Source organism: Hyla sarda, chromosome 4, assembly GCF_029499605.1.
Source record: "Hyla sarda isolate aHylSar1 chromosome 4, aHylSar1.hap1, whole genome shotgun sequence".
Classification (NCBI taxonomy): domain Eukaryota; kingdom Metazoa; phylum Chordata; class Amphibia; order Anura; family Hylidae; genus Hyla; species Hyla sarda.
In genome coordinates this window covers 338,116,415-338,128,447 of record NC_079192.1, presented here as the reverse complement: position 1 = coordinate 338,128,447, position 12,033 = coordinate 338,116,415, and the positions used below count along the sequence as shown (strand labels likewise).

Sequence of the window (12,033 nt, the reverse complement as noted above, 5' to 3'; positions counted from 1 at the left end):
CCGACCGTGAGCGCGGTGTCCCTGTGTTCCAGTCTGCCGGCGGGGCTGGGATTCGCATCGCGGGACGCGCCCACATGCGAATCCCAGCCCGTCACTCACCACACTCTGCTGCTGCCTCCTGCGTCCCCGTCTCCTAGGGCGTGCGCGCACCGCAGCTCTGAAATTCAAAGGGCCAGTGCGCTCATAATTAGTTGTTGCACCTGACACTACATTATGAAGTCCCTGCACCTCCCACACTTCCCTGCTGGATCTTCAGTGCCCCATAGTCTGAGATTAAGTGTTCCATATTGCCTGTATGCCTTACCTATGTATCCAGACCTTCCCGCTACGTTATTTGACTTTGCACCTTTGCCGCCTGCCTTTACCTTCTGCTACGTTTGACTATGCTTCTGCCTTATCCTTCGGTACCTTGCCTTGCCCAGCTACCTGTGTGGTTGAGCCGTGTCGGGGGGTAGCGACCTGGGTGTCGCCTTCCACAGCAAGCCCATCATGCTTTGTAGTGGGCTCTGGTGAAGACCAGTGGCACCTTAGACTCCTCTCCCCGATATGGTCCAAGTCATCAGCCACACAGGTGAGAGGATCCACATCAGCTCCGCAACAGCAAGATCCGGCCATGGATCCCACTGGGGTTCCTCTGCCAGATAATCCGGATCTTGCTTCTATCGTGGCGCTCCAGTCAGAGCAGTTGGCTCAGCAGGCACAGCAGTTGAGACAATTATCCGCCATGATGCAGCAGTAGCTAACTGCTCAGCAGCAACCGCAACAATCACAGTCTCCTCCGGAATGAAACTCCGCTTGCCTATTCTGAGAAATATGAGGGGGATCCCAAGTCCTGTCGTGGTTTCGTGACGCAGTGTTCCATGCACATTGAACTCATGGCGGAATAGTTCCCTACAGAATAAGCAAGGGTGGCTTTCGTTATCAGTCTCTTAACTAAAAGGGTTTTGGCCTGGGCAGCTCTGCTTTGGGATCGCAATGATGCTCTCACAACCAAACTCCAGACTTTCCTGACGGAATTTCAGGGTGTCTTTGAAGAACCAGCCCGAGCCTCCTCTGCTGAGACAGCATTGCTGAGTCTTTTTCAGGGCAACTCCTCTGTGGGCGAGTATGCCATTCAGTTTCGTACCCTGGCATCGGAGATATCATGGAACAATGAAGCTCTTTGCGCCACCTTCAAGAGAGGACTATCTAGTCATATCAAGGATGCCTTTGCTGCCCAGGAATTGCCATCTAACTTGAATGAACTTATACACTTGGCATCCCAGATTGATATTCGTTTCTCTGAGCGAAGTGAGGAACTTCGACAAGAAAGGGAATCGGCACAACTTCTACGCTTTCCTCGTCTGGCACCTGTCTTCCAGCAACCACTGCAATCTTCTATGTTTCATCCCGCAGTGGAGGCTATGCAGGTGGATCGGTCTTGCCTGACCCTGCAGGAAAGAACCCGCCGCCGAACTGAGAATCTACGCCTTTACTTCGCCAGTGCGGATCATTTCCTAAATGATTGTCCTCTACGTCCACAGCTACAGGGAAACACTCGCACGTAGGGTTTGTGGGAGAGGCCTCCCTAGGTGTGAATACCACCTCTTCACGCTTAAATTTGATGGTCCAGCTTTTTCTACCCTCCAAAGAGATTGTCTCTGTTCTTGCCTTCTTGGACCCTGGTTCCGCAGGAAATTTTATTGATGCCTCCCTAGTACATAGGTATCATCTTCCTGTATCTTGCCTGTTAAAGCCCTTTTACATCTCTACAGTCAATGGAGAAAGACTGGACATAAGGAGAACTTACATAAGGAGAACTTAACTTTTTATTTACTTCCTCATTGTACTTCTCTTCTGCTTGGCCTACCGTGGTTGCAACTCCATGCCCCACAGTTGGATTGGAAAACTGGAGAAGTTCTTCGTTGGAGACCTCATTGCATCACCCACTGTATTCAAATATGTTTCAGTGAAAAACAAGCTGAAGTCCTACCGCCACATTGTCCTTATGACTGTCCTATTGATTTTACCCTTTGTCGGTCCCTGAAACTCAGGCTACGTCTAATTACATCCAGGAGAATCTTCAGAAGGGTTTTATCAGGAAGTCCTCTTTCCCTGCTGGAGCCGGGTTCTTCTTCGTGGAAAAGAAAGACGGGTCTTTGCGACCTTGCATCGACTACCGAGGCTTGAATTAAATTACAATAAAGAACTGCTACCCACTTCCTTTAATCTCTTAATTATTTGACCACCTGCGGGGTGCCAGGATCTTCTCTAAACTACACCTTCGTGGGGCCTATCATTTGATTCCTGTATGAGAAGGGGATGAGTGGAAGACTGCGTTTAATACTCGTGACAGACATTTCGAGTATCTAGTGATGCCATTCGGACTGCTCCAGCAGTCTTCCAGGAGTTTGTCAATGACATTTTTCGTGACCTCCTATACTCCTGTGTTGATGTCTATCACATTCTCATCTACTCCAGTGTTTCCCAACCCAGTCCTCAAGGCACACCAACAGTCCAGGATTTTAATTTTTCCCTGTTCTATTCCAATGGAATAACTGAAAAAACCCGGAATGTTGGTGTGCCTTGAGGACTGGGTTGGGAAACACTGATCTACTCGCCCCATCCTCACACTTATTGTTCTCACCTCCGCCAAGTTTTACAGCACCTCCGAGACAATCATCTCTATGTAAAACTTGAAAAGTGTACTTTTGAAAAGACCAGCCTTCTGTTTCTGGGGTATATTGTTACCATTCAAGGTCTCCAAATGGATCCTAACAAGTTGTCCGCTGTACTGTATTGGCCTGGACCTTCTGGCTTGAAAGCAATTCAGCGCTTCCTCGGCTTTACCAATTATCGGCAATTTATTCCACAATACTGCACCTTGGTGTTTATTCTGGAGTGATTTCAGTATCACTCGTCTTTTTTTTTCAGGCTTATTTATTATTCTGTCGCACATGTCGGTTATTTTTGTGTCGCACATTTTTTGTGTCGCTCTAGTCAATTGTGTCGCACAAACGTAAAAGTGGTATAAGGAGAAAAAGCCCCCCAAAATTTGTAGCCCAATTTCTCTTGAGTATGGAAATACCTCATATGTTGACATAAAGTGCCCTGCGGGCTCACAACATGGCTCAAGAGGGAAAGAGCAACTGTGGGATTTTTTAAAACAAATTTTGTTGTCATGGTTTTGGGGGCCATGAAAGCCATCATGGTGCTAGAACAGCAAAACCAAACCCACCTGGCATTTTGGAAACTACATCCCTCAAGGAACGTCACAAGGGGTATTTTGAGCCTTAACACCTCACAGGTGTTTGACAACTTTGCGTTGAAGTTGGACGTGAAAATGGAAAATTAGATTTTTAACATTAAAATGATGTTGTTTCCCTAAATTTTTCTTTTTCAAAAGGGGTACTAGGTGAAAATGCCCCCCCAAAATGTAAAACCCCATTTCTCCTGTGTATGGAAGTACCCCATATGTAAATGTTAAGTGCTCTGCTGGTGCACTACAATGCTCAGAAGAGAATTAGGAAAATGACAGGCCTCTCTCTTTTTAAGTTGGAGAACTTGCACAATTGGTGCCTGACTAAATATTTGTTGCCCCACTATATATGCACTATGTCTCGCTGGTGTCCAGGACTGTAGTCTTAGCAGGAGCTGGAATTGCCCCAAACTTCTGGGCCGAACTCCACATAAACTTTTACTGGGACAGAGGCTGGCAGACTCCTCTCGTCTCAATAGAGAGACTGGACAAGATAAGGCTCCTACCTCTACTCTAGAAAGTTTCTAGCAGTGTGTGTAGGTGTAAAACCCACACTGATCACAACCATACATTACAGTTATAACATAACACAGTATAAAGCATCACTACATTTTAAAATAGTTATTTATAAAAAAGAATGAGCTGACACTCATATTACAAAGCAATCCACCCATTTATTTCATGTATCGGGTCCTAGATACAGGTAATGGCCAACGGGCTGTTTCACGCTGTAATGCGTGAATGTACATATGTACATTAATGTACATACAGCAGTCTTTTGCTCCTACATTATGCAAATGGCATATGTAATGTCCATACACTGCCGGCCAGACCATAGTGCAGGATTGGCGGAAAGGTGAGTGGGATTTTTTTTATCGGGGGGCACTACCTAGTCGAGGCACATACCTATCTGGGGCCACTACCTACTGGGGGCATTACATACATGGGGCACTACTTACCTGGGGGAATCAGTATTTCCTATGTAAAGGCACTGTCTACTAATCGATACTAGTAGACGGCATGCACTCCATTCATTTCTACAGGAGCGCCGATAATGCCTGAGAGCTGTTCTTGGGTCTTTTCAGTGCTTCCATAGTAATGAATAGAGCGCGTGCCAGCTACAGCACGCACTCCTCACTGAGCGCTGTTTCCTGTCCTGGTGATCCTGTGGATGGGAGATTAGTTAATTTTTGCCGGAGATCTCCTTTAATCCTTTAACTACCTGGGGGCATTACCTACTACCTGGCAGATTCTGTGGTGATGAGTCATGGTTAGAAGAAGATTTCATGGTGGTCTGAGCAAGACAGAGAAGAATAGGAAAGAGAACCACTCTAAGAAGACGCAGCCTAATCCAGACACTATGTGGTGATAATTGTAGTGGTCATGGTGTGGCAGTATTATTCTCCCTTGTATACTGGTATTATTATTATTATTGGTAATACTGGTCTCAGTGTACAGGATTTGGTCAGTAACAGTATACTGGTATTATTGGTAATATTGTTCTCAGTATGAAGGATTTGTTTAATAACAGTATGATGGTAATAAGTATGGTGATAATATTTCCCTTGTATACTGGTATTATTGGTAATGTTAGGTAGGTATGGTTAGGTATGTTCATTAGTGTGTTGCTTGTCCCTAACATGGACTCACTGTTAGAGGTTGGTTTTATGGTAGTCTAGTGTGCATTCCTGGTTTAGTCTTAAAATTTCTTTGGTTATCCTGTTTCATTCATATTCTCATAACTGCTGTATTTTGCTTTGGTCATTAGACTTTTGTCTGCCTGCTATATACCTGCCGCTATGTTTCACTGAAATCCATTTACTACTTTGCATTCCTGCTGTTATTTAGTATCCTGGTTCCCTTTCTGTGTGTTTATAGTTGTTAAACTTTCCTATCCTGGCCTGTGTCACCAACCTTGTACAGTTCCTGTGTATTGTTTTGACTATGTTGCCCCTGCACTTTAGTCAGTGGAGGGACTGGCTCCAAGTTGCAGAGCGAAAACTTAGGTCAGCTATGGAAATAGGCAGGGAAAATGGTTCTGGCGCTAAGTTCAGAACACACTCTTCACTGTCCTACGTGAAACTTCATGATAATAGTCTAAAACATTGTTGATAAAAATGAGGCACATGTCAGACAACACCTAGCCACCTTCTCCGCAGAGATCCCAGTGAAACACTGTATTTATGAGCCACATGAAAAAAAAAATACTTTGGCAAATACATTGTCCCTAATTTATCAATCTGCCTAAACCAAAACGGTCTGGTTTTGCCCATAATAACCAATCACAGCTCAGTTTTCATATCTTAAAGGGGATAAGATGTCTGATGTATTTTCACAAGACCTGCTGTACTAGTCATAGCTCCCTCCATTAATGTTTATCGGAGGGGGGGGGGGGCGTGATGGCTGTGGTCGCTTGTAATCTGGCATGGAGTGGAGTTCGCTCTAAGCCGGATTACAGGGGTGCCAGGCCGGAGATCAGGGGGTTCCAGCGGTTGGACCCTACACGATCAGACTTCTTATCCCCTATCCTTTGCAGAGTACCTCCTTAAGGAGCTCAGGTGAAAAGGAAACTAAGCTCTAATTGGTTGCTATGGGCACAACCAGACAGTTTTGGTTAGACAGATTGATAGATCTGCAATTGCCGAGCAGCATGTATAAAGTCTGATCGGAGCTACAGGAGAAGGGGATGATTGGTTTTGTGTGAATACACATTCCATATCTAACCAGGCATGCTGTTTGATGACCACCTAAAACTGGACTTTACATCTGTTATTGACAATCTGGATGCTGCAGACGATTACTTCTATGTCCCTAATTATTGTCGACATCTGGATCTTGGGATGGCATCCAGAGACTGCCCAATATGCTTCTCGAATTGGGTATTTAAGAACCTCGTCTATGGATGTGGGTACCTGCATGGACAATCTGCATACTGTAGTGGATCCCTGCTGTGCCCCTAAATATTGCCTACAGATGGATCTTGGGAGGACATCTAGAGACTGCCCAAGATGCCTCTCCACTTTGATATTTAAGAACCTAGGCAAGGGATGTGGAGACTTGCATTTGGTTCTTCTTGGAGCGAGGAGGTAATGCTGCAGCCATACGGAATAGAAGTATAAATTTGTTATACTCCTGATATACATTTTAATCTGCTTACTAGACATTTACATATTCAAATGTTTACTGTTCAAACATAGGTCTAATGACTTCTGTTTATGTAACTATGTAACTATAATTGGGGTCCGTCTGCTGGATAGGGGTGAACTTTGAAGAGAATAACCATTTACCTGTGTGACATTTGAATATCAATCTGTTTAATGAGATCCGTTGCATTTATTTCATTGTAACTACATGGAAGAGGAAACAATTACAATATAACAGATTATAAGAGGCTATAGGATCATATAATGTTATATATACATATTGTATCTTATTATGTCTCTTAAGATAATACACAGAGGAAATGTTAAAATAATCAAATCAACAGTGTAACTATTGATTCAAGCTCTAGTTTTGTTGGCTTAAGCTACATTTCCGTCTGTCTTTGTGCTCACCCAGACGGTATTGAAGAAGTACTGCCAAGTGGAAGCATTTCGTTTTCTCTTGCCACATGCCCATGCTATTTTAGTTTTCGAAAATTCTAACTTCTTTAGCAATACAACACATTTTATTTTTATTATTTCTAAATATACTTGCTTGTAGTGTGTGTTTTTTTTAAAAAATCTATCATGTTAGCACTTTTTCTAATGGACAAAATATGTTGGGTATTGGGTATGATATTGGGTGCCATCAAATTGTCTTCAACTCCTGTTCCACAAATGTTTCACTCCCCTTTTCTACTGTGCTAATGTGTGAACCTTGACACTCAGGACACAACTTTTGACAACCACTTTATTTGACTTAGAGAAAAAAGATAGTTTGTACCAGGTCAAGAACAAGCACTGTAGTAGTAGTAGTAGTAGTAGTAGTAGTAGTAGCCTATAAAAGTATTTTAGCAGGAGGCTCTGCAACAGTCTCTCAAAAATCTTCTATTTAAAAATTGTAATCCTTCCAGTACTTATCAGATGCTTTTTCCCCACAGAAAGTTCTTTTCTTTTTGAATTACTTTTCTGTCTTAGTAGGTTAGGTTTGCTACGGGTATTTGCTCCTACTCTGGACAGTTCCTAAAATGGACAGAGGTGTCAGCAGAGAATACTGTGGTCAGACAGAAAGGAAATTCAAAAAGAAAATAACTTTCTCTGGAACATACAGCAGTTGATAAGTACTGTAATGATTAAGATTTTTAAATAGAAGTAATTTGCAAATCTGTTTAACTTTCTGGCACCAGTTGATTTAAACATTTTTTTTCACTGGAGTACCCCTCTAAGGCTTTGTTTATGTCTCATAGATGGCTATACATTCCATATGTCTCTGACACGGAAATTTTGGCCGTGTGCACGGCGCAGCAGAATCCCATTGAAATCAATAGGACTCTGCTGCTCCGGAATCTCCTGCGGAATTCCAATGCAAAATTCTGCATGGAGATTCCGGATGTGTGACCATTACCTAACAGTCTCTCTGGGGATCTATGGCTACTTAAGGGGGTTTTCTAGGGGAAAAAAAAAACCACGGCACCTCCACTGATTAGCTGAGTTTTTAATGACTTTTTTCACTGTATGCCTCAAGCAGAAGCTATTAATGCAGTGTGAAAAGAACCTTACAAGGCCAGAACTTCTGCATGTAATAATTTCTGCCCAGCTACTTCACCAGTGGCAGCTTTGGTATAAGTAGAACTTGAGAAACAAGTCTGTTGGTACTGTATCATGGGATCAATTTCTAATGCTGAACATTGTTGTGATGGGAAAAATGGAGCTGCATACAACATTTTACCATAAAATGTGCTGGAATCTGAACTGAGACACAGATATGATCATAGTCTTAGGGGGCAAAATTAATGCGAAAAAATCCTGCAATTAGCAATTGATTGTATGCGTACCATTCTAAAAAGAACTGACAAAAGTGACAACTATATCAACGTTGTATGCAAATCTTTAGACTTTATTCTAAAAAATAATGTGTTGCAATTTGGTGAGAAATGGTTTGCGCAAAAGGGCGGCACGGCGATGGGTACGCCCGTCGCCTGTTCGCTAGCTAACCTATTCCTAGCATGTTTTGAAGAGAGGTATGTTTTTTTCATCCGGGAGTCTGCACCTCAGGCATGTGAGGTGTTATCTGCATTTCGTAGATGACATCTTCATGCTGTGGGACGGATCCTCGGATGAATTTAACCAATTTGTTCTGATGTTGAATGAAAACGATATGAACATGCGTTTTACATCCAAATTGAATGAAAATAAAATGGAAGTTTTAGATGTGTTGGTAGAATTACAAGATGGACATTTGAGTACCAAGGGCTTCTGTAAACCCACAGCCACGAATACTATTCTCCACTTCAACAGTTATCACCCTATACACACTAAGACGGCGATTCCATACAGCCAGCTGTTACGCATCAAACGCATTAACTGTAATGAAGAATCTTTTAAAAAACAAGCTCAGGAGTTACTAGCTTGATTAGAAAAAAGGGGATATCCCAGACGAGTCTTAGAATCAGCCCTTGAACAAGTTAACAACACTGCTCGGAAAAGCTTGCTACGGAAAAAAACACACCGAAAACATGTAAAGAAAAAGAGTGACACCATAAAAAACAGTGGACGGTTCTCTTTTTCCTTTAAATTAAGTCCCCTAGCCAATATTGTAAAAAAATCCATTTTATCACACTGGAACTTATTGGAAACCCGGCACTCGGACCTTTACGCTTGCAAAAGCCAATGATTACCTTCAGGCGCATCGGCAATTTGAAAGATGCCTTAGTAAGCAGCCGGTTCACTAAGGGTAATCCTGGAGACTGGCTGGGAAAGACGTCAGTGAAGGGTAATCGGAAGTGCGGTCACTGTAACTGGTGGGAATACTAGGAATTTATGTGTTGCAGAACTAAATATATAGTATACGCTATTGTATGCGAATGCAAGCAATACTATATTGGCAGCACTATTAGACCAGATTAGATTTAGATTAGATTTAGAGAGCATGCTAGATCCATCTCAACAGGGAAAGGTTCACCCAGACTTATAGAGCATATAAAATCAGAACATAAAGGGGACACTAGTAAATTAACTTTTATGGGTCTACAAAAGTTGAATTTGATTGCAGGACAGGACAACACAAAAAGATTACGGGAATTAGAAGCAAGGGGGATTCTCAGAACAAAAGCACAAGACAATGCAGGTTTAAATGATAGAATCGATATGGGAGTCTTTCTATAAAAATTATGTAAATGTATTGTGTACAAATTGATACTATAAATTAAATTTTGTATTTATTATGTATGTTTTATATTTTAGCTATTCACAGCACTTTGTTCTATTTGAATCCACCCCTTCCGCTCACCTGCGATCCACGTCACACTAGAGGGGAGTGTACTTAATCACTGGAGCACAGGTCAGAGGAATTGGTCTGTTGAAGTTTCGAAAGGAAAGAAACAGCTGTCATCGATCAGCACGCATTGGCGCCTAGCATCTCTCACCTGCAGCGGCCGAACGCCGCCCGACATGCTTGTATGGACACTGTACAATAAATGATGAAGTCACACTGTCCCTGGTGAGTGCCGTTCATTCACGCTTTGAACAATGTTTCTAGATAAGTATGTTCTTCCTCTTAGTAGTAGGGAGAAATATCTTTCTAGGGGGAATATCTTTCATCAGGACAGGGGCCACAGAAACAAGACAGGTGGGGTCAATAATGTGTTGTGATTCTTCAGTCTGATCTGCTGAGTCTCAGCCTTTTCTTCTCTACAGGACATAAGTGAAGGAGGAAGTTTATTCTTGCGAAGAAGGGTGCCCACCTGGATTGTTGAGGATTTTAGTGCTGAGCAGATTGCAGGTAGGTCAGGTTTTTATGGTCCATATAAATGACCACAGGATGAGCACCTTCCAGTAGGTATCTCATTCTTCTAGAGTCAGCTTCATTGCAAGCAGTCCCAATGGTGTAATTCCTCTCAGGAGAGAAAAGCTTGGAAAAGAAACCGCAAGTGACAGATTTTCCCCTGGAGTTTTTCTGCAACAAAACTGCTCCTGCTTCAATAAAAGAGGCATCCTCTTCAAGGAAGAACTGCCTAGATGTGATCAGAGTGATGGCGAGTGGAATAAAGTCCTTTAACTGTAAGAAGAGAAGGAGAAAAGACATACAGAGCGTGCTCCTAGTGTAACACTGTGAAGGCTAAAACACTGTATTGTACTTACCATTATATGTTGTTGAGCACAACATCTCAGTGGACACATCAAAATACAGTTGTTCAGATCAACAGCCAGATGATTCTTCCAGACTTCAGAAGCAGACCGAGGTAGAAAGCACAGTCTTATAGAAAAAATGGATCTCTTGAATGGCACTTCTCCCTTCCATTTTCACTTGTCCATGTTAGCAAACATACGAGGTGTGAAGATGTTTGCATACTCAATTAGAACCAAAGCAGATATATAGCTAAGAGTACAATTATGTAAGTGTAGAGATAAAACACAAAAATAAATTACTTTTATACACTAAAAGCAAAGTTTTCGGTAAGTAATGGACCTCTCGTCAGGTAGGTGCACTGTTGTGGACCAGAAAAGTTTTTAGTGCTACACTTAAGATGCCTGGGTCCGGTGTTTGTGCATATCTGGTGCTCCAATACAAAGAAATGGATGTGGTACCAGCTACAGCACATGCTCTCACTTAGTGTTGGGGTCCCGTTTCAGATACTTATCTCCTAAGATTTCTTTCACTAGACAACCCCAAATGAGCATGGCCTTTTATAACCCAGAACATACAATTTCTGTTAGAAAGCTAGCATAAATTTTTGCCGGAATGTCCAATATACTAGCTTAATGGTAGTATACAATTTAAAGTGTGGTGCACAGGCAGCCGCTGCAGTGACTGATTTATTAGGAGGTGTGTACATCTTAATAAATCATTCAAACAGAAAGCCAAAAAGATTTGACATAAGACCTGCATGTAAAAAGCTTACCATTCTAAATTCCCTGTTATGTTCTTATGTACACTAACTTATCCTGAGAAGTTCATGTAATATCAATACATTTAAAGGGGTACTCCGATAGAAAACTTTTTTTTTTAAATCAACTGGTGCCAGAAAGTTAAACAGATTTGTAAATAACTTCTATTAAAAAAATCTTAATCCTTCCAGTACTTATTAGCTGATGAATACTACAGAGGAAATTGTTTTCTTTTTTGAACACAGAGCTCTCTGTTGACATTTCTGTCCATTTTAAGAACTGTCCAGAGTAGGAGAAAATTCCCATAGCAAACATATGCTGCTCTGGTCAGGTCCTAAAATGGACAGAGATGTCAGCAGTGAGCACTGTGTTCCAAAAAGAAAAGAATATTCTCTGTAGTATTCAGCAGCTATTAAGATTTTGTAATAGAAGTAATTTACAAATCTGTTTTGTCACCAGTTGATTTAAAAAAAAAATAAGTTTTCCACCGGAGTACCCCTTTAATACATTATCCAGGGTAGGGTAGTAGGGTGGAAGGTATAAGTGCGGACTTTAGTTTTTACAAATAACATTATAACATTTCTATAAAAATAACAACCTGAAGGTCTAAAATAGAATACACTAACTGGACTCAAATAAATGACCTGCCTAAATTATTGAGAATCTAAATATTAAGCAACATCCAGAGCAGACACAAAAAATGAGCCTTATCTATATACACAACCCTCAACTTGGATGGAAATAACATGGAGTATTTTATCTCTAATT

The 12,033-nt window shown here is 41.8% G+C and overlaps 1 long non-coding RNA gene across 3 annotated transcripts in view; it reads left to right on the top strand.

The window, feature by feature from the left end:
• Positions 1–10,778, top strand: part of LOC130267161 (uncharacterized) — a 41,892-nt gene extending 31,114 nt beyond the window's left edge. For 2 of the 3 annotated variants that reach the window (XR_008843072.1, XR_008843074.1), the window contains exons 2-3: positions 9,622–9,877; positions 10,075–10,778. This is a non-coding gene — a long non-coding RNA (uncharacterized LOC130267161). Of the gene's footprint in view, positions 1–6,186; positions 6,325–9,621; positions 9,878–10,074 lie in introns of those variants that run through there. The other variant, XR_008843073.1, reaches the window with a different exon arrangement.
• Positions 10,779–12,033: the final 1,255 nt, after the last annotated feature.